Below are 22,939 nucleotides of genomic sequence, written 5' to 3'. Positions count from 1 at the left end.
GTCCTCCATAGTGCCCTCCTTCAGCACAGCTGTGATATCCTCTTTGACCAGTAATGCAACTCCTCCACCCCTTTTACCTCCCTCTCTATCCCGCCTGAAGCATCGATATCCTGGGATATTTAGTTGCCAATCATGCCCTTCCCTCAACCAAGTCTCAGTAATAGCAATAACATCATACTCCCAGGTACTAATCCAAGCCCTAAGTTCATCTGCCTTACCTACTACACTTCTTGCATTAAAACAAATGCACCTCAGACCACCAGTCCCTTTATATTCATCATTTGCTCCCTGCCTGCTCTTCCCCTTAGTCACACTGACTTCATTATCTAGTTCCTTACAGGCTTTTGTTACTACCTCCTTACTGTCAACTGACCTCAATTGGTTCCCATCCCCCTGCCACATTAGTTTAAACCCTCCCCAACAGCGTTAGCAAAAGCACCTCCAAGGACATTGGTTCCAGTCCGGCCCAGGTGTAGACCGTCCAATTTGTAATAGTCCCACCTCCCACAGAACCGGTCCCAATGTCCCAAAAATCTGAACCCCTCCTTCCTGCACCATCTCTCAAGCCACGCATTCATCCTGACTATTCTTTCATTTCTACTCTGACTATCACGTGGCACTGGTAGCAATCCTGAGATTACTACCTCTGAGGTCCTACTTTTTAAACTTGGCTCCTAACTCCCTAAACTCTGCTTGTAGGACCTCATCCCGTTTTTTACCTATATCATTAGTGCCTATGTGCACAATGACAACTGGCTGTTCACCCTCCCCCTTTAGAATGTTCTGCAGCCGATCTGAGACGTCCCTGACCTGTGCACCTGGGAGGCAACATACCATTCGGGAGCCTCGTTTTCGACCACAGAACCGCCTATCTACTCCCCTTACAATCGAATCCCCTACGACTATAGCCCTTCCACTCTTTTTCCCGCCCTTCTGAACAGCAGAGCCAGCCACGGTGCCATGGACCTGGCTACTGCTGCCTTCCCCTGGTGAGCCATCTCCCTCAACAGTATCCAAAACGGTATACTTGTTTTGGAGGGAGATGACCGCAGGGGACTCCTGCGCTGCCTTCCTGCTCTTTCTCTGCCTTTTGGTCACCCATTCCCTTTCTCCCTCAGCAATCCTAATCTGCGGTGTGACCAATTCACTAAACGTGCTATCCACGACCTCCTCAGCATCACGCATGCTCCAAAGTGAGTCCATCCGCAGCTCGAGAGCCGTCATGCGGTCTAACAAGAGCTGCAGCTGGACACACTTCCTGCACGTGAAGGAGTCAGGGTCATCAGCCATGTCCCTGAGCTCCCACATTGAGCAAGAGGAGCATGATACGGGTCTGAGATCTCCTGCCATTTTTAATCTTAAGTTTAAACTTAGTTAAATGAAAAAGGAACGAAAAGTTTTTACCAATCACAATAAAACCAGAGAAATCGAAAAAGCCTTACCTTATAAACACCCCACCGAGTCCTTTTTTTTTGGTTAGAGGAGGAGGGCGGGTGGGAGACACTACAAGTGTGGTGTCTCGGGTTCAGAAACCGCCCAAATATATAGTGTTTTACTTACCCAGCAGCCCCCTGGCCTCCGCCGAAAAACAAAAGAAAATTAAATTTACTTTCAAACTGACTTTCCCAGCTGCTCACTCGCTCACACTCTGCTCCCGAAAAAGCTGCTGCACTGAAAGGAAAGTTATTTTAAACCGCCCAAATATATAGTGTTTTACTTACCCAGCAGCCCCCTGGCCTCCGCTGAAAAACAAAAGGAAATTAAATTTACTTTCAAACTGACTTTCCCAGCTGCTCACTCGCTCACACTCTGCTCCCGAAAAAGCTGCTCACTCCCTCTACCACCGACGCACAGTGGCAGCAGTGTGTACCATCTACAAGATGCACTGCAGCAACTCACCAAGGCTCCTTCGACAGCACCCTCCAAGCCCGCGACCTCTACCACCTAGAAGGACAAGGGCAGCAGATACATGGGAACACCACCACCTGCAAGTTCCCCTCCAAGTCACACACCATCCTGACTTGGAACTATATCGCCATTCCTTCACTGTCACAGGGTCAAAATCCTGGAACTCCCTTCCTAACAGCACTGTGGGTGTACCTACCCCACATGGACTGCAGCGGTTCAAGAAGGCAGCTCACCACCACCTTCTCAAGGGCAATTAGGGATGGACAATAAATGCTGGCCTGGCCAGTGATGCCCACTTCCCATGAATGAATTTTTAAAAATTGTTACCATCAGGTGTGTAGTGGTCTCAAGGCTCCCCGCTTGTCTTTCTCCTTGTTTGATTGCAACAGGGTTTATTCCTTTCTAAACAGTGGATGTACTTATCACTTCAGTGAGTGTTTAACCTTTTACCTTTGTTGTGATCATAAAAGAATCAATTGGACAGGTTTTTTTGAGTTTAAACAAGAAAGAGGTGAGTTTATTATACTTAACTAAAAACCCGATCTAAATAAAAAATAAATTACACTACACTTTCACTCACTCACCCACACACGCGCGCAAGAATCACACACACAAATAGATTACAGAGTGATGAGGAATAGTTTGGGTTGGATTAGAGTCCAGAACAAATAGAAATAATATACAGTCTGTGGGGTCTGGTAATTTGGTTGTCTTCTGCTCAATCTAGAGCCCTGAAGTCCATGGTTGGTGGATGCTCTTGAAGACTGTGGGGCAGGTGGTCTTCTTCCTGGGGGTCTTTGTCTTGGATTGTTTCAGCCAACAAGCAAGCTTCGAACACCCCAAGGCCACCTGAGAGAGAGAGAGAGACAGAGACAGAGAGAGACAGAGACAGAGACAGAGACGGAGACGGAGACGGAGACGGAGACGGAGACGGAGACGGAGACGGAGACGGAGAGGGAGAGGGAGAGGGAGAGGGAGAGGGAGAGGGAGAGGGAGAGGGAGAGGGAGAGGGAGAGGGAGAGGGAGAGGGAGAGGGAGAGGGAGAGGGAGAGGGAGAGGGAGAGGGAGAGGGAGAGGGAGAGAGAGAGAGAGAGAGAGAGAGAGACCCTCCCTATGACTTCTGCACCTTCAAAGCTTCAGGAGCTTGCCCCTTAGTAGCAAAAGGACTGCTAGTTTTTCATAGATGGGGAGGTGGTCACATGACTGTCCAGTGTTCTCATTTGCAATTTAATTAGACTCGTCTAGGAATTCACAATCTCTCCCGGGTCTCATTGTTTCAATGTTAACCCCCCGGAGATACATCTCCACGAGTGAAAGCTCCAAGATGGCTTTGAATGACCCACTAACGAGGGTGGTGCTGGATAATCTACTCAGTTATCCAAGCCATTTCCTGGATGGGAGCCTTGTTTGACATGCGTCTCCAATTTAATGTCCTGGAATGTGAGGTATTTCAATGCAAATTGTGGTGACCACCTTGGCTGCCAGTTCTTTAAAAGTTTAACGTAGGATCCCAGCTTTCCTTTTGAAAAGTTTAATGTAAGTTTCCAACCAATGAAATGAAAATCCTCATTTGGCATACTATGTTTTTTGGACAAAATGGAACAGTGTAGAATTATTTAAGACTATCACATTGTTTGAAGCCCAGTGATGGCTGTGAATCTGTTACAAACACATGAGAATATTTCAATGACACAAACAGACTGAAGATTGTTCAAACATGGTTTCTGTATAACTTGTAAAAGTATTTTCAATGTTTCCCATGTGAAATGAACCTATTAGGGATGTTCTGCTTTCAATGTGATATTTAACTGTGGTTCAAAAGCAGAATACAATTTTACACATTTAACAAAGAACATGGTACGTTTCCCAACGCTGAACAGTTTTGTGTGCCAGCTCTTGAGGACACCCAGAGGTGCAGCCTGATCCATACCGAGGTTCAATACATTGAAGGGCAATGGCTCCTATCGGTCAATGTGCCAGGGGCCCAGTGTATGGGCAATGCCACTAATGTCTCCAGCACTTCTGCTTCACGAGCACTGCTGGCACAGAGCTGTGCTATGACTGCAGGGGGAGTCTGCAGACAACATCTGGAACAGGGCCAGTCAGCAAAGCACTGAGCATTCCCGCAGCTTTCCCACCAGCAGGTGCCTCCCATTCTGGGATATCCTCTGGGTCCAGTAGCCCACATGTGTAACATGCAAGTGATGAACTCTCCGTTTGGAAGGGGCAATGGGAATGGCAGAGTTCTGTTCAACAGGAGGCATTGGCTGAACAGTGTAGCGAGCTCTCACCAGATACTGGCTGCTTACTGCAACTCCTCATTCCAGTCCTTCACTCCAGTCGATCGCTCTGGGCTCTCATTCCAGCCCTCCACTCTGGACCCTCACTCTACTGGTGTCTGTCGCACGGTCAAACTCTAGTTCAGCTTTTATCTGATAGCGAGGCTGTGTTTACAACATTGCCCAGTTTGGCTGTTCCAGCCTCAGTCTGTTCATTGAACGATTGATACCCAGAACATTATTCTCAGTGAAATATTTCAGTTTTATTGACACATAAAGTGTCTGTAAATTATGATTCCGAGTCCAATACTGAAGTGAATGGTGGCAGTAAAGAGTCTCCTGTGAGGGAACTGAATTCCCAGTCTGCACCTTTAGAAGGAAAAGAATGAGGAATGTTTGATGGGAATGGATCCAAGATTTTGGGATTTGACAAGAGCAGCTTTGAGGAAAATACATTTTTTGATTTCAGTCAACCGTTAAATTCAAGTAATAAAGCTAAAGAACTGTTAAAAACTCGAGGGAAAATAATCTAACATGCCAGAGGCAGACTGACTGTAGCAACTGAAACACATTCGTCCCATTAAATATGTGCTAGAACATTCCCAAACTAATCCCACAGGGGCAGTGCTGAGGGAGTGCCGCACTGTCAGAGGGTCAGTACTGAGGGAGTGCTTCATTGTCGGAGGGTCAGCACTGAGGGAGTGCCGCACTGTCAGAGGGTCAGTACTGAGGGAGCGCCGCACTGTCAGAGGGTCAGTACTGAGGGAGTGCCGCACTGTCGGAGGATCAGTACTGAGGGAGTGCCGCACTGTCGGAGGGTCAGTACTGAGGGAGTGCTGCACAGTCAGAGGGTCAGTACTGAGGGAGTGCCGCACTGTCAGAGGGTCAGTACTGAGGGAGTGCCGCACTGTCAGAGGGTCAGTACTGAGGGAGTGCCGCACTGTCGGAGGATCAGTACTGAGGGAGTGCCGCACTGTCGGAGGATCAGTACTGAGGGAGTGCCGCACTGTCGGAGGATCAGTACTGAGGGAGTGCCGCACTGTCGGAGGATCAGTACTGAGGGAGTGCCGCACTGTCGGAGGATCAGTACTGAGGGAGTGCCGCACTGTCGGAGGGTCAGTACTGAGGGAGTGCCGCACTGTCGGAGGGTCAGTACTGAGGGAGTGCCGCACTGTCGGAGGGTCAGTACTGAGGGAGTGCTGCACTGTCAGAGGGTCAGTACTGAGGGAGTGCTGCACTGTCAGAGGGTCAGTACTGAGGGAGTGCCGCACTGTCAGAGGGTCAGTACTGAGGGAGTGCTGCACTGTCAGAGGGTCAGTACTGAGGGAGTGCTGCACTATTGGAGGGGCAGTACTGAGGGAGTGCTGCACTGTCGGAGGGGCAGTACTGAGGGAGTGCTGCACTGTCGGAGGGGCAGTACTGAGGGAGGGCTGCACTGTCGGAGGATCAGTACTGAGGGAGTGCTGCACTGTCACAGGGTCAGTACTGAGGGAGTGCCGCACTGTCGGAGGGTCAGTACTGAGGGAGTGCCGCACTGTCGGAGGGTCAGTACTGTGGGTGTGCTGCACTGTCAGAGGGTCAGTACTGAGGGATTGCCGCACTGTTGGAGGGTCAGTACTGAGGGAGTGCTGGACTGTCGGAGGGTCAGTACTGAGGGAGTGCCGCACTGTCGGAGGGTCAGTACTGAGGGAGTGCCGCACTGTCGGAGAGTCAGTACTGAGGGAGTGCCGCACTGTCGGAGAGTCAGTACTGAGGGAGTGCCGCACTGTCGGAGGGTCAGTACTGAGGGAGTGCCGCACTGTCGGAGGGTCAGTACTGAGGGAGTGCCGTACTGTCAGAGGGTCAGTACTGAGTGAATGCTGTACTGTTGGAGGGGCAGTACTGAGGGAGTGCCGTACTGTCAGAGGGTCAGTACTGAGGGAGTGCCGCACTGTCGGAGAGTCAGTACTGAGGGAGTGCCGCACTGTCGGAGGGTCAGTACTGAGGGAGTGCCGCACTGTCGGAGAGTCAGTACTGAGGGAGTGCCGCACTGTCGGAGGGTCAGTACTGAGGGAGTGCCGCACTGTCGGAGGGTCAGTACTGAGGGAGTGCCGCACTGTCGGAGGGTCAGTACTGAGGGAGTGCCGTACTGTCAGAGGGTCAGTACTGAGTGAATGCTGTACTGTTGGAGGTGTCATCTTTCGGATGAAAAGTTAAACTGAGGCTATCCTTGCAAAGTGATGCCTTCATTATATTAAAGGTCTCAATCGACCAGGGCTACTTTTTCCAGAATAAAAGTCCCAGCATTCAATGCTCAGCAAACAGAATGGAACACTGCATCGTGCTGGGAAAGTCTGAGCCGTCGATCATGGTGTCAGTGTGAAGTGTCACTGGAAGAGACTCAGAAGCAGGTCGGGTTCACTGGGATCATGGTGTGAAAAGGGAGTTGTGTTTATTGATGGCGATGGTTGCATTGTCTCAGCTGTCTGTGCAATCATTACCCAGCAAAACACCCCGCATATTCCCGATACTGAGGCAAAACTCCTGCCCACCACCACATTACCCACACCCACCCTGACCTCACGCCCATCCAAAACCCCTTACCCCACTCCCACCCCCACTGAACACCCACCTCACCCGCTGCCCCACTCCCTCCTTGCCTTCACCTTGCCCCAACTCCACCTCACCCCTCCCCCAGGTGTTTGGGAACTCAATCTCTATTCACAGTAATGTATTCCACATGTAAACTTACAATTCATGTGTTTTTTGCCTCATTGTTGAGTTTGAGTATTTTAGTATTAAACTGCACATTTCATTTATAATAACCAAGAAATAAATCATGGCAGGGACGCAGTGTAACAAGTAACGCAACAGTCATTTGACACGTTCAATGATGTGATGAAAACCTCAAACTGTTGATTTTAAACGAGGCAAATGAAGAAACAACAAACACACACACACACTCTTATACACAAACACACTGACACAAACACACACTGACACACACACACACTGACACACACACACACTGACACACACATACTGACACACACATACTGACACACACATACTGACACACACACACTGATACACGCACACACACACTGATACACAGACACACTGATACACAGACACACTGATACACAGACACACTGATACACAGACACACTGATACACACACACTGACACGCTGACACACACACACTGACACGCTGACACACACACACACACACACACTTATACACACACACACTGATACACAGACACACTGATACACAGACACACTGATACACACACGCTGACACGCTGACACACACACGCTGACACACACACACACACACACTGATAACACACACACACTGACACACACACACTGACACACACACACTGACACACACACACACACACACACACACACACTGACACACACACACACACACCGATACACACACACACCGATACACACACACACCGATACACACACACACCGATACACACACACACCGATACACACACATGCACACTGATACACACACATGCACACACTGATACACACACACATACACACACACAGACACACACTGACGCACACACACACACCGATACGCACGCACACCGATACGCACTCACACCGATACGCACTCACACCGACACGCACTCACACCGACACGCACTCACACCGACACGCACTCACACCGACACGCACTCACACCGACACGCACTCACACCGACACGCACTCACACCGACACGCACTCACACCGACACGCACTCACACCGACACGCACTCACACCGACACGCACTCACACCGACACGCACTCACACCGACACACACTCACACTGACACACACTGACACACACTCACACTGATACACACTCACACTGATACACACTCACACTGATACACACGCACACCGATACACACGCACACCGATACACACGCACACCGATACACACGCACACCGATACACACGCACACCGATACACACGCACACCGATACACACGCACACCGATACACACGCACACTGATACACACGCTGACGCACACACACACACAGGCTGACACACACACACACACACACTGACACACACACACACACACTGATACACACGCTGACGCACACACACACACAGATACACACGCTGACACACACGCACACACCGATACACACGCACACCGATACACACACGCACACCGACACACACACGCACACTGACACACACACTGATACACACACACTGATACACACACACTGATACACACACACTGATACACACACACTGATACACACACACACACAGACACACACACAGACACACACACAGACAGACACACAGACTGACACACAGACTCTGACACACAGACGCTGACACACAGACGCTGACACACAGACGCTGACACACAGACGCTGACACACAGACGCTGACACACAGACGCTGACACACACACGCTGACACACACACGCTGACACACACACGCTGACACACACACGCTGACACACACACGCTGACACACACACGCTGACACACACACACGCTGACACACACACACGCTGACACACACACACGCTGACACACACACGCTGACACACACACGCTGACACACACACACGCTGACACACACACACGCTGACACACACACACGCTGACACACACACACGCTGACACACACACACGCTGACACACACACACGCTGACACACACACACGCTGACACACACACACGCTGACACAAACTCACACTGATACACACAAACTCACACTGATACACACAAACTCACACTGATACACACAAACTCACACTGATACACACACACACAAACTGATACACACACACACAAACTGATACACACACACACAAACTGATACACACACACACGCTGACACACACACACGCTCACTGATACACACACACAAATACACACACACTGACACTGACACACATACAAACACTGATACACACACACTGACACACACACACACACACTGATGCACACACACACACACACACACAAAGGACAAAGAACAGTACAGCACAGGAACAGGCCATTCGGCCCTCCAAGCCTGCACTGATCTTGATGCCTGTCTAAACTAACACCTTCTGCACTTCCGGGGCCCATATCCCTCTATTCCCTTCCTATTCATATATTTGTCAAGATGCCTCTTAAACGTCTCTATGGTACCTGCTTCCACCACCTCCCCCGGCAGCAAATTCCAGGCACTCACCACCCTCTGTGTAAATCACTTGCCTCGCACATCCCCTATAAACTTTTCCCCTCGCACCTTAAACCTATGTCCCCTAGTAACTGACTCTTCCACCCTGGGAAAAAGCTTCTGACTATCCACTCTGTCCATGCTGCTCATAACTTTGTGAACCTCTATCATGTCGCCCCTCCACCTCCGTCGTTCCAGTGAAAACAATCCGAGTTTATCCAACCTCTCCTCATAGCTAATACCCTCCAGACCAGGCAACATCCTGGTACACCTCTTCTGTACCCTCTCCAAAGCCTCCACGTCCTTCTGGCAGTGTGGCGACCAGAATTGCACGCAATATTCTAAGTGTGGCCTAACTAAAGTTCTGTACAGCTGCAGCATGACTTGCCAATTTTTATACTCTATGCCCCGACCGATGAAGGCAAGCATGCCGTATGCCTTCTTGACTACCTTATCCACTTGCGTTGCCACTTTCAGTGACCTGTGGACCTGTACGCCCAGATCTCTCTGCCTGTCAATACTCCTAAGGGTTCTGCCATTTACTGTATACCTCCCACCTGCATTAAACCTTCCAAAATGCATTACCTCACATTTGTCCGGATTAAACTCCATCTGCCATTTCTCCGTCCAAATCTCCAACCGATCTATATCCTGCTGTATCCTCTGACAATCCTCATCATTATCCGCAACTCCACAAACCTTTGTGTCGTCCGCAAACTTACTAATCAGACCAGTTACATTTTCCTCCAAATCATTTATATATACTACAAACGGCGAAGGTCCCAGCACTGATCCCTGCGGAACACCACTAGTCACATCCCTCCATTCAGAAAAACACCCATCCACTGACACACACACACACACACCCTGATACACACACACACACAGAGGTTAGGCTGATTTCTCAACAAGTTAGGCTGTAAATCCTGGTTTAAACCCTGGCTGTGCTGTGATAGAAGTTTGACAGCAATATGAAGACGCTGCACATTGTAGCTGCACTGTAACTGGATGTAGAGTCACAGTTGGAGCTGAATTGGTTAATAACTCAGAGCCAGTGACACAAATAGAATCACAGAATAGTTACAGCACCGAAGGAGGCCATTCGGCCTGTTGTGTCTGTGCTAGCTCTCTGCCAGAGCAATTCACTTTGTCCCACTCGCTGCCTTTTCCCTGTAGCCCTGCAAATTTTTTCTCTTCATATAATTATCCAATTCCCTTTTGACAGCAATGATTGGATCAACCACCACTACTCTCTCAGGCAGTGCATTAAAGATGCTAACCACTCACTGTGTAAAATGCTTTTTCCTTATGTCGCCTTTGGTTCGTTGCCATTCATCTTAAATTGGTGTCCACTGGTTCTCAACCCATCTGCCAATGGGAACAGTTTCTCTTATCTACTCTGCTCAGATCCCTCGTGATTTTGAACACCTATTAAATCTCCTCTCAACACTAGCTTCTCCAGTCTATCCACATAACTGAAGTCCTTCATCCCTTCAGACATTCTTGTAAATCTTTTCTGCACCCTCTGTAACCCCTTCACATCCTTGTGAAAGTGTGGTGCCCAGAATTGGATGCAATACTCTGGTTGAGGCCAAACCAGTGTTTTATAAAAGTTCACCATAACTTCCTTGCTTTTGTACTCGATATCCCTATAGATAAAGCCCAGGATCCTGTATGCTTTATTAACCACTTTCACAACCCTGCCTTGCCACCTTCAATGAGTTGTGCACACATACCCCAGGTTCCTCTGCTCCTGCACCCCATTTAGAATTGTACCCTTTAATATATATTGGCTTTCCTTGTTCTTCTTACCAAACTGAATCACTTTACATTTCTCTGCATTAAATTTCATCTGCCACTCGTCCGCCCATTCCACCAGCCTGTCTATGGCCTCTTGAACTCTCTCACTATCCACAATACTTACAAATTTTGTGCCATTCTGCAAATTTTGAAATTGTGCCTTGCACACCCAAGTCTAGGTCATTAATATGTATCAGGAAAAGCAGGGGTCGCAACACTGACCTCTGGGGAACCCCACTGTATACTTTCCTCCAGTCCGAGAACAATCATTCACCACTATTTCTGTTTCCTGTCACTCAGCCAACTCGGTATCCATGCTCCCACTGTCCCTTTTATTCCATGGGCTTAATTTTGCTGATAAGCCTGTTTTGGTCCTTTCATTCCTTTTTATTTGCTTATATTTTCACTTTGGTGGAATTGCCAATCAGATTGAGCAGGAATAATGGAGCTAAAAACACCAGCCTGATGTGTGTGTGTGATTCAGCATCCTGTGTCCATAGTAACACTGATAGGTCAAAGATAGAGATTTAAATCACATTTCATTGGACAAAAGCGATTGGAGATATCATTCATGAACAGTATCACCAGTGAAGAAAGGTCAATGTTCAGAGGTTTTTCTGGCTGACAGACTGAAATAGATCAGTAAAGTGCGATCAGAATTTTAAAATGTTGTAAATAAACCAGTCAATAGTTCCCAGAAACTGTTCAGCTTTGCTAAACCCTGTGATCTGCAGTTTTCATATCACCTTCCAAAGCACCTAACCTCATGACTACTCCAGTAGTTTAGTGCGAGGAATTTCAATATTTCTAGCTATATATTTTCTTAACACCAACTAATTTCAGCTTAGACTTTGGGGCCATTGTTTAGTCCCGAATGTTTCACCCAAAATGGTTCTTCCTGCCCTCACTGTTAAGTCTGGTTTGAAAATTGTAAAATTATTTTGCTGTCAAAATATAAATTGACTTGTGTTCATTTCTAGTTTTTAAAACACTGAGCTTTTCACAGCAACTGTTGATGATTGGAGGTTAGTTATCCAGGAATTAAAGGAGTCATTAGCATTTAAGTGTGAAAATATGAGACAGATTGTTGTTATTACAGGTTTAGGGTCTCAGAGATGGAATAAGACAAATTTTTTAAAAATAATTTCAAATACAGCTTGAATTTCAATGAAGCTTATTTTACTCTTTCATAAATAAACCTCACAAAGCTAATGAGTAGTTCAACAGCATTCAAAAAACAATTGATCAGCATATTTAACTGTTGGCTGTTAATATGATTTAATGTAATGTTAATGTGATTCACAGCTACATTTCGATTTGTACATTCACTGGTGAGAGGAGTGAGTTCATTCTGAACCAGCCATGGAGATCAGCCAGAATCGGCTGTAATCAATTGACTAAACTCCCAGTTTCTTTTCATCAATTCTCCTAATTATACAGTGCTGGATGCTGTCATTAAACTTTAGAGATGATCCAAATGCTGCAGACTCTCCTTATAATCTGACAAACTCTGACTGTTAACATCTCACAACAACTCCTGACCTTTGGAAAATATTTATTTGCTGGGGATTTTCACATAGTCCTTACCCCTTTATCAGCTGGTATCATCACCCCATTCTGTCCAATCACTGGCTTTACCAGCCGGTATCATCACCCCATTCTGTCCAATCACTGGCTTTATCAGCGGGTATCATCACCCCATTCTGTCCAATCACTGGCTTTACCAGCCGGTATCATCACCCCATTCTGTCCAATCACTGGCTTTATCAGCGGGTATCATCACCCCATTCTGTCCAATCACTGGCTTTACCAGCTGGTATCATCACCCCATTCTGTCCAATCACTGGCTTTATCAAGCCGGTATCATCACCCCATTCTGTCCAATCACTGGCTTTATCAAGCCGGTATCATCACCCCATTCTGTCCAATCACTGGCTTTATCAAGCCGGTATCATCACCCCCATTCTGTCCAATCACTGGCTTTATTAGCCAGTATCATCACCCCCATTCTGTCCAATCACTGGCTTTATCAGCGGGTATCATCACCCCATTCTGTCCAATCACTGGCTTTATCAGCGGGTATCATCACCCCATTCTGTCCAATCACTGGCTTTATCAGCCGGTATCATCACCCCATCTGTCCAATCACTGGCTTTATTAGTGGGTGTCATCACCCCATTCTGTCCAATCACTGCATTACCTCTGCCTGTTACTTTGTGTCAAATCCGCAAAATGTTCATTCCCACGCAACAACCTCACCTCTTCCACCATCCCCATTGAGAGTTCAATCTGCTTCCCACCACCACACTCAGCTCTGTCATTGCAGCATCCCTATTTCCCAGCTCATCACCATGGCAACACTCTTTCATGGTTCCACTCATATTGACCTCAACTCAGAGGAAAGGGTGAGGATTGTGGGGAGGAGGAGGAGGGGTGAGGAGGAGGGGGAGAGAGATGGGAGGGGAGGTGGAGGGGTGTGAGGGATAGATCTGGGGGAAGAGGAGAAGATGGAGAGAGGGATAGGTGAGAGGGAGGGGTGTGGGGAAGGGAGAGGTTGTGTCCAGGTGGAGAGAGAAGCGTGTAGGGGAGGGGGAGGGGTATGAGGTGGGGCATTGTCCTACTCACAGGAACCTAACCCAGCCAAATACTGCCTACCCCTGCTAACTGAGTGCTGCTGGAGGGCACAGAGTCGGAAGAAGGGAGTTTGGCAAGTGAGTGGATTTTAAGGGTTAATCTCCCGAAAGCCTTGTTTTGTTTACATTTAGCAATTAATTGAAATTATTGTTTAATTTAAGAGGTAAGTTAGGTCTCTTACAGTTTTAAACAGGGGTATACAAGTGCTCTCTGAAAGAAGCTGTAGCTAGTTAATTAGGTAGCTAGCTTAAACTGGATTCTGAGCTCTAGCAGAACTGACACAGCATTGTTTTCAGGGAGCATAAATTCAGGGGACTATCAGTGCTGCTTGTCTGTGCTGAGTGCTGCTGGAGGGCACAGAATGTGAAGAATGGAGTTTGGTAAGGAGAGGAACTATAAATTAAGAGAGAAAATACATTTGTCTGCACTGAGAGCTGCTTTGAGTGCAGACTGTAAAGTGGGAGTTTGATGTATAAGGGAGTTCAAGTCGGCTTGGCCAAGTGGAATGTACATTCTGCAGTATGCGGGAAGTCGTGGACACACCATGTGTCCTAGACGAACACATTTGCAGGAAGTGTCACCGGCTGCAGAAGCTTGAGCACCAGGTTTCGGAACTCGAGTGTCGGTTGGACTCATTGTTGTGCATCAGGGAGGCAGAGGACTACATGGATAGCATGTTTAGGGAGGTGGTCACACCACAGGTTAGGAGCATGCAGGCAGAGAGGGAATGGGTGACCGCAAGGCAGTCTAAGAGAACCAGGCAGGTAGTGCAGGAGTCCTGTGAGTCTATCCTGCTTGCTAATTGGTTTTCCATTTTGGATACTGGTGAGGGTGATAGTTCCTCAGGGAAGTGCAGCCAGAGCAAAGTCCATGGCACCATGTGTGGCTCAGCTGCAAAGGAGGGGAGGAAGAAGAGTGGAAGAGCAATAGTAATCGGGGGTTCGCTAGTCAGGGGATCAGACAGGCATTTCTGCGGCAGTAAACATGATTCCAGGATGCCACGTTGTCTCCCTAGCGCCAGGGTCAAGGATGTCACGGAGCCGCTGCAGGCCATCCCTTTGGGGGAAGGTGAACAGCCAGAGATCGTGGTCCACATTGGTACCAATGACATAAATAGGAAGAGGGATGAGGTTCTGAAAGCAAATTTTAGGAAGTTAGGAAGGAAATTAAAAAGCAGGACCTCCAAAGCAGCAATCTCAGGATTACTCCCAGTGCCACGTGCTAGTGAGCATAGGAATAGGGGGATTGATCAATTGAATACGTGGCTGGAGAATTGGAGTAGGGATGGCATCAGATTTCTGAGGTATTGGGACCAGTTCTGGGGCAGGTGGGACCTGTACAAGATGGACGGGCTACACCTTAACAGAACCGGAACTAACATCCTCGCAGGGAGATTTGCTCGTGCTGTTGGGGAGGGTTTAAACTAGCTTGCCAGGGGGATGGGAACCTGAGGGGTAGCTCAAATTGGAAGGAAGTAAAGCTGGTAACAGGAGGTAGAAAAGTAGCAAGTGACATTAGAAGACAGGTGAAACAAATGCGAGCATCAACTCGGCTTAGAATGTAGAATGTCAAGAAGACAGGATTAAGGACACTCTACCTGAATGCACGTAGCATTCGCAACAAGGTAGATGATTGAAAGGCACAGACAGAGGTAAGTGGGTATGATCTAATTGCCATAACGGAAACATGGCTACAGGGTGACCAAGACTGGGAAATGAATAAACAAGCATATTCGACATTTAGGAAGAACAGGCAAAAAGGAAAAGGAGGCCATGTTGCGCTGATATGGGATGGGATCAGTACATTAATATGGGAGGATCTCAGATCGGAAGAACAAAATGTGGAATCTGTTTGGGTGGAGCTAAGAAACAGCAAGGGGCAGCAAACATTGGTAGGAGTTGTTTATAGGCCAAACAGTAGTGGTAGTGTGGGGCATGACATTAATCAGGAGATTAGAGAAGCGTGTAGCATGGGTAATACAGTAATTATGGGTGACGTCAATCTGCATATAGACTGGGTAAACCTAATGAGCGCTAATGCTGTAGAGGATGAGTTTCTGGAGTGTGTTAGGGATGGTTTTCTAGAGCAGTATGTCGAGGAACCGACTAGAGAACAGGCTATTTTAGATCTAGTATTTAGTAATGAGAAAGGGCTAATTAATAATCTTGTTGTAAAAGAACCTTTAGGGAGGAGTGACCATAATATGATAGAATTTTATATCATGTTTGAAAGTGAGGTAGTTCAATCTGAAGCCAGGGTGTTAAATTTGAACAATTGAAATGAATGAAGGTATGAGGGGCAAATTGGCTGAGGTGGGTTGGGAAAATACATTAAAAGGTATGACAGTACATAGGCAATGGACAGTCTTTAAAGAATTATTACATAGTTAACAGCAACTATACATTCCTTCAAGGCACAAAAACCCCAAAAGTAAAGGCAGTCAACCGTAAATAACAAAGGAAGTTAAGGATTGTATAAGATTAAAAGAAAAGGCCTATAAAGTTGCCAGAAATGGAGTAAACCTGAGGATTGGGAGGAGTTTAGAATACAGCACAGGAGGACCAAGAAACTGACAAAGAAAGGAAGAATAGAATATGAATGTAAACTAGCAAAAACCATAAAAACGGACTGTAAAAGCTTCTCTAGATACGTAAAAAGGAAACATTTGGCTAAGACAAATGTGGGTCCATTACAGGCAGAGTCAGGAGAATTTGTAATGGGGAATAGAGAAATGGCAGAGAAGCTAAATGATTACTTTGTGTGTGTCTTCACTGTGGAAGATACAAGAAATCTCCCAGAATTAGAGATCCAAGAGATTAGGGAAAATGAGGAATTGAAGGAAATGAGTATTAGCAAGAAGGTTGTATTGGAGAAATTAATGGGGCTGAAGGTTGATAAGTCCCCAGGACCTGATATTCTACATCCCATAGTGTTGAAAGAGGTAGCTATGGAGATAGTGGATGCATTGGTGATCATCTTCCAAAATTCTACAGATTCTGGAGTGGTTCCTGCAGATTGGAAGGTCACAAATGTCACCCCAATATTTAAGAAGGGAGGGAGAGAGAAAACAGGGAATTATAGACCTAATTAGCTTTACATCAGTCATTGGGAAAATGCTAGAATCTATTCTAAAGGATGTGATAAATGGACACTTGGATAATAATGATCTGATTGGGAAGTCAACATGGATTTATAAATGGGAAATCATGTTTGATGAACCTGTTGGAGTTTTTTGAGGATGTTACTAACAGAATTGATAAAGGGGAGTTGGTGGACGTGGTATACTTGGATTTTCAGAAGGCTTTCGATAAAGTCCCCCACAGGAGGTTGGTTAGTAAAATTAAAGCACATGGGATAGGAGGTAATATACTGGCATGGATTAAGAATTGGTTAACAGGCAGAAAACCAAGAGTAGGGATAAATAGGTAATTCTCTCATTGACAGGCTGTGAACAGTGGGGTACCGCAAGGATCAGTGCTTGGGCCCCAGCTGTTCACAATATATATCAATGATTTGAATGTGGGGACCAAATGTAATATTTCCAAGTTCGCAGATGACACAAAACTAGGTGGGAATGTGTGTTGTGAGGAAGATGCAAAACGGTTTCAAGGGGATTTGGACAGACTTAGTGAGTGGACAAGAAACTGGCAGATGGAATATAATGTGGATAAATGTGAGGTTATCCACTTTGGTAGGAGGAATAGATGTGCAGAGTATTTCTTAAATGGTAAGAGATTAGAAAGTGTCGATGTACAAAGGGACCTGGGTGTCCTTGTCAATAAGTCACTGAAAGCTAACATGCAGGTACAGCAAGCAATTAAGAAGGCTAATGGTATGTTAGTCTTTATCACAAGAGGATTTGAGTACAGGAGTAGTGAAGTCTTGCTTCAATTGTATAGAACCTTGGTTAGACCGCACCTGGAATACTGTGTGCAGTTTTGGTCCCCTTACCTTAGGAAGGATATTATTGCTATAGAGGGAGCATAACAAAGGTTCACCAGACTTGTTCCTGGGATGGCAGGACTGTCCTATGAAGAGAGATTGGGGAGACTGGGCCTGTATTCTCCAGAGTTTCGAAGAATGAGAGGTGATCTCATTGAAACCTACAAAATACTTAAAAGGGATAGACAGGGTAGATGCAGGTAAGATGTTTCCCCTGGTTGGGGAATCTAGAACCAGGGCGCACAATTTCAAAATAAGGGGGAAACCACTTAGGACAGAGATGAGGAGAAATCTCTTTACTATTTAAAGCAGAGATTGACAGTTTTCTAAATACCAATGACATAAAGGGATATGGGGATAGTGTAGGAAAAAGGTATTGAAGTGGATGATCAGCTATGATTGTATTTAATGGCGGAGCAGGCTCGATGGGCTGAATGGCCTCCTCCTGCTCCTATGTTCTTAACCCAACCTAGCCAAATACTGTCTTAGCCTTGCTAACGCAACCGAACCAGATATTGTCTAACCTTCACTAACCCAACCCAACCAAATACTGTCCACCCTCGCTAACTCAACCCAACCAAATACTGTCCACCCTCGCTAACTCAACCCAACCAAATACTGTCCACCCTCGCTAACCCAACCCAACCAAATACTGTCCACCCTCGCTAACCCAACCCAACCAAATACTGTCCACCCTCGCTAACCAACCCAACCAAATACTGTCCACCCTCGTTAACTCAACCAAATACTGTCCACCCTCGCTAACCCAACCAAATACTGTCCACCCTCGCTAACTCAACCCAACCAAATACTGTCCACCCTCGCTAACCCAACCCAACCCAACCAAATACTGTCCACCCTCGCTAACTCAACCCAACCCAACCAAATACTGTCCACCCTCGTTAACTCAACCAAATACTGTCCACCCTCGCTAACCCAACCCAACCCAACCAAATACTGTCCACCCTCGCTAACTCAACCCAACCAATTACTGTCCACCCTCGCCAACCCAACCCAACCAAATACTGTCCACCCTCGCCAACCCAACCCAACCAAATACTGTCCACCCTCGCTAACTCAACCCAACCAAATACTGTCCACCCTCGCTAACCCAACCCAACCAAATACTGTCCACCCTCGCTAACCCAACCCAACCAAATACTGTCCACCCTCGCTAACCAACCCAACCAAATACTGTCCACCCTCGTTAACTCAACCAAATACTGTCCACCCTCGCTAACCCAACCAAATACTGTCCACCCTCGCTAACTCAACCCAACCAAATACTGTCCACCCTCGCTAACCCAACCCAACCCAACCAAATACTGTCCACCCTCGCTAACCCAACCCAACCAAATACTGTCCACCCTCGCCAACCCAACCCAACCAAATACTGTCCACCCTCGCCAACCCAACCCAACCAAATACTGTCCACCCTCGCCAACTCAACCCAACCAAATACTGTCCACCGTTGCTAACCCAACCCAACCAATTACTGTCCACCCTCGCCAGCTCAACCCAACCAAATACTGTCCACCCTCGCCAGCTCAACCCAACCAAATACTGTCCACCCTCGTTAACTCAACCGAGTCAAATACTGTCCACCCTCGCTAACTCAACCCAACCAAATACTGTCCACCCTCGTTAACTCAACCGAGTCAAATACTGTCCACCCTCGTTAACTCAACCGAGTCAAATACTGTCCACCGTCGCTAACTCAACCCAACCAAATACTGTCCACCCTCGTTAACTCAACCGAGTCAAATACTGTCCACCGTCGCTAACTCAACCCAGTCAAATACTGTCCACCGTCGCTAACTCAACCCAACCAAATACTGTCCACCCTCGCTAACTCAACCCAGTCAAATACTGTCCACCCTCGCTAACTCAACCCAACCAATTACTGTCCACCCTCGCCAGCTCAACCCAACCAATTACTGTCCACCCTCGCCAGCTCAACCCAACCAATTACTGTCCACCCTCGCTAACTCAACCCAACCAATTACTGTCCACCCTCGCTAACTCAACCCAACCAATTACTGTCCACCCTCGCCAGCTCAACCCAACCAATTACTGTCCACCCTCGCCAGCTCAACCCAACCAATTACTGTCCACCCTCGCCAGCTCAACCCAACCAATTACTGTCCACCCTCGCTAACCCAACCCAACCAATTACTGTCCACCCTCGCCAGCTCAACTCAACCAATTACTGTCCACCCTCGCCAGCTCAACCCAACCAATTACTGTCCACCCTCGCTAACTCAACCCAACCAATTACTGTCCACCCTCGCTAACTCAACCCAACCAATTACTGTCCACCCTCGCCAGCTCAACCCAACCAATTACTGTCCACCCTCGCTAACCCAACCCAACCAATTACTGTCCACCCTCGCCAGCTCAACTCAACCAATTACTGTCCACCCTCGCCAGCTCAACCCAACCAATTACTGTCCACCCTCGCCAGCTCAACCCAACCAATTACTGTCCACCCTCGCCAGCTCAACCCAACCAATTACTGTCCACCCTCGCTAACTCAACCCAACCAATTACTGTCCACCCTCGCTAACTCAACCCAACCAATTACTGTCCACCCTCGCCAGCTCAACCCAACCAATTACTGTCCACCCTCGCCAGCTCAACCCAACCAATTACTGTCCACCCTCGCCAGCTCAACCCAACCAATTACTGTCCACCCTCGCTAACCCAACCCAACCAATTACTGTCCACCCTCGCCAGCTCAACTCAACCAATTACTGTCCACCCTCGCCAGCTCAACCCAACCAATTACTGTCCACCCTCGCTAACTCAACCCAACCAATTACTGTCCACCCTCGCTAACTCAACCCAACCAATTACTGTCCACCCTCGCCAGCTCAACCCAACCAATTACTGTCCACCCTCGCTAACCCAACCCAACCAATTACTGTCCACCCTCGCCAGCTCAACTCAACCAATTACTGTCCACCCTCGCCAGCTCAACCCAACCAATTACTGTCCACCCTCGCCAGCTCAACCCAACCAATTACTGTCCACCCTCGCCAGCTCAACCCAACCAATTACTGTCCACCCTCGCTAACTCAACCCAACCAATTACTGTCCACCCTCGCCAACCCAACCCAACCAATTACTGTCCACCCTCGCCAGCTCAACCCAACCAATTACTGTCCACCCTCGCCAGCTCAACCCAACCAAATACTGTCCACCCTCGCTAACTCAACCCAACCAAATACTGTCCACCCTCGTTAACTCAACCGAGTCAAATACTGTCCACCGTCGCTAACTCAACCCAACCAAATACTGTCCACCCTCGTTAACTCAACCGAGTCAAATACTGTCCACCGTCGCTAACTCAACCCAGTCAAATACTGTCCACCCTCGCTAACTCAACCCAGTCAAATACTGTCCACCCTCGTTAACTCAACCCAGTCAAATACTGTCCGCCCTCGCTAACTCAACCCAGTCAAATACTGTCCGCCCTCGCTAACTCAACCCAGTCAAATACTGTCCGCCCTCGCTAACTCAACCCTCCGATCAACCTCCTGCCATACATCAATAGTTGGATGTGGCTCCACCTGTGGCCACGGAGTCAGAAGGTCATCACCCCACCATGTCACCCAACAACCACATAATTGGAGGTCAGGGACTTGCAGAGCCAAACAGTTGGTAACATTTTTAAAATCAAATTCGGGTCGAGAGTTGGCAACTTTACTGTTTAAAAGAATTTTTTTACCGAGTAACTGACTCTAGTTTCTGTGTATGTTTGATGTGCTTTAAATCATAATCCTGGTAATATTTTAATAATCATCACCAAATTGATGAATTAAAACTAAATGCAACTCCAAAAATAACAACACTTTAATTCAGCTGATGTGTTAATGAGCCACTTATTTGCAACTGATCAATGGCACTGAGCTGTTCCTTGTCCGAGTGCAGTTACTGTCCGGGCTACTCTTCCTGTGATCTACTAACTACTGGTACTAGCACAGAGCCCGTCTCAGTTTCACTCAACTTGCTTGTTTTGGATGGAGTTTGATTTCACTAAACTCTAACCTTTTCTGCCCGTCACATTCAGAACATCCTGTTTCCCTTTGCTGCAGAAAGCCAATGAATAGGGAGAGATGATTCACAGAACAAATCACATGTTGTTAACTAACAAATGGGTACTGGTGCTTGAAATCCAGGCCATTCAGCAAAACTTAACAGATATTTAAACAAGTATATTACGGACACTTCAGCTCATCTTTGCTGTACAAAAAACACTTGCTAATATTTTTCATTTGTTACATATTCATATTTCTATAACTTTTTATTCTCAATGTTCCTAACACCAATACCGGGAAAGAAAACTTTTCCTACCTTTTCGCATCCCTGCCTGAATTGAATAATCATGGCAACAGACAGTACGGAGTTAGATACAGAGTAAATCTCCCTCTACACTGTCCCATCAAACACTCCCAGGACAGGTACAGCACGGGGATTGGCTGGGCAATTTGGAGCACTTCCTGCCAGCAATCAGGGGGAGCAGCTGCACCTGTGTTGCAGCAATTGCAGAGTGGAGAGTGGAGACTACAGCAACTGGGGAGAGGAGAGTGGAATAACTGCAAAGAGGTGACTATAGAGTGGAGACAGCTGCATTTGCTGAGGAACTGTTACACTTTTTCAACGATTAAGAAGACCTGCAAGTCATTTTGGAGAGGTGGGTGTTGGAGCACCAGAGAACTGTTGGTTGTTTGGACTGTTGGGGGAGGGAGAAGGCACCGGAAGATCCAGGGGTGGGGCTGCCAAATTCTATAGGGAGCCCCTGTACTAGCTCTTGTGTTTATCTGCCATCCTGCACAAAAGGGGCTCCCTCCCCACCCCCAACTGTGTGGCTCGGGACGGCTGGAGCTGCCCGGCTGAAGAAAATCCTTACACAACAACAGAAAAGGGAGAGAACCGGGCGGCTCTAACCGACCCGGGCGCAGAACCCTCCCCTAACTGGAAGAGTGGACTGTCGGCTCTGCAGGAAGGTGCTCCAACCACCAATTGAAGTGTAATATCCTTGCAGCTGTTCTCTCTCTTCCATCACTCGGCCACCTATCCTCTCCTCTCCTTGTCCTTTTCAGCCCTATCCTCCTCTATTCCCATCCCCCCCTCCCCCATCATATTGTTTGTGTTTAAGAAAACTGTCGTGTGCTTTGTTTC

General features: G+C 47.4%; 1 pseudogene; it reads right to left on the bottom strand.

Moving 5' to 3' along the window:
* Positions 1-4,010: 4,010 nt before the first annotated feature.
* LOC137383044 (uncharacterized) lies at positions 4,011-13,560 on the bottom strand (annotated as a pseudogene).
* Between the last annotated feature and the right edge of the window lie 9,379 nt (positions 13,561-22,939).

The sequence above is a fragment of the Heterodontus francisci genome, chromosome 23, assembly GCF_036365525.1.
Source record: "Heterodontus francisci isolate sHetFra1 chromosome 23, sHetFra1.hap1, whole genome shotgun sequence".
NCBI lineage: Eukaryota > Metazoa > Chordata > Chondrichthyes > Heterodontiformes > Heterodontidae > Heterodontus > Heterodontus francisci.
The sequence above is the reverse complement of the archived record's forward strand: the minus strand, read 5'-3'. Positions and strand labels throughout refer to the sequence as shown.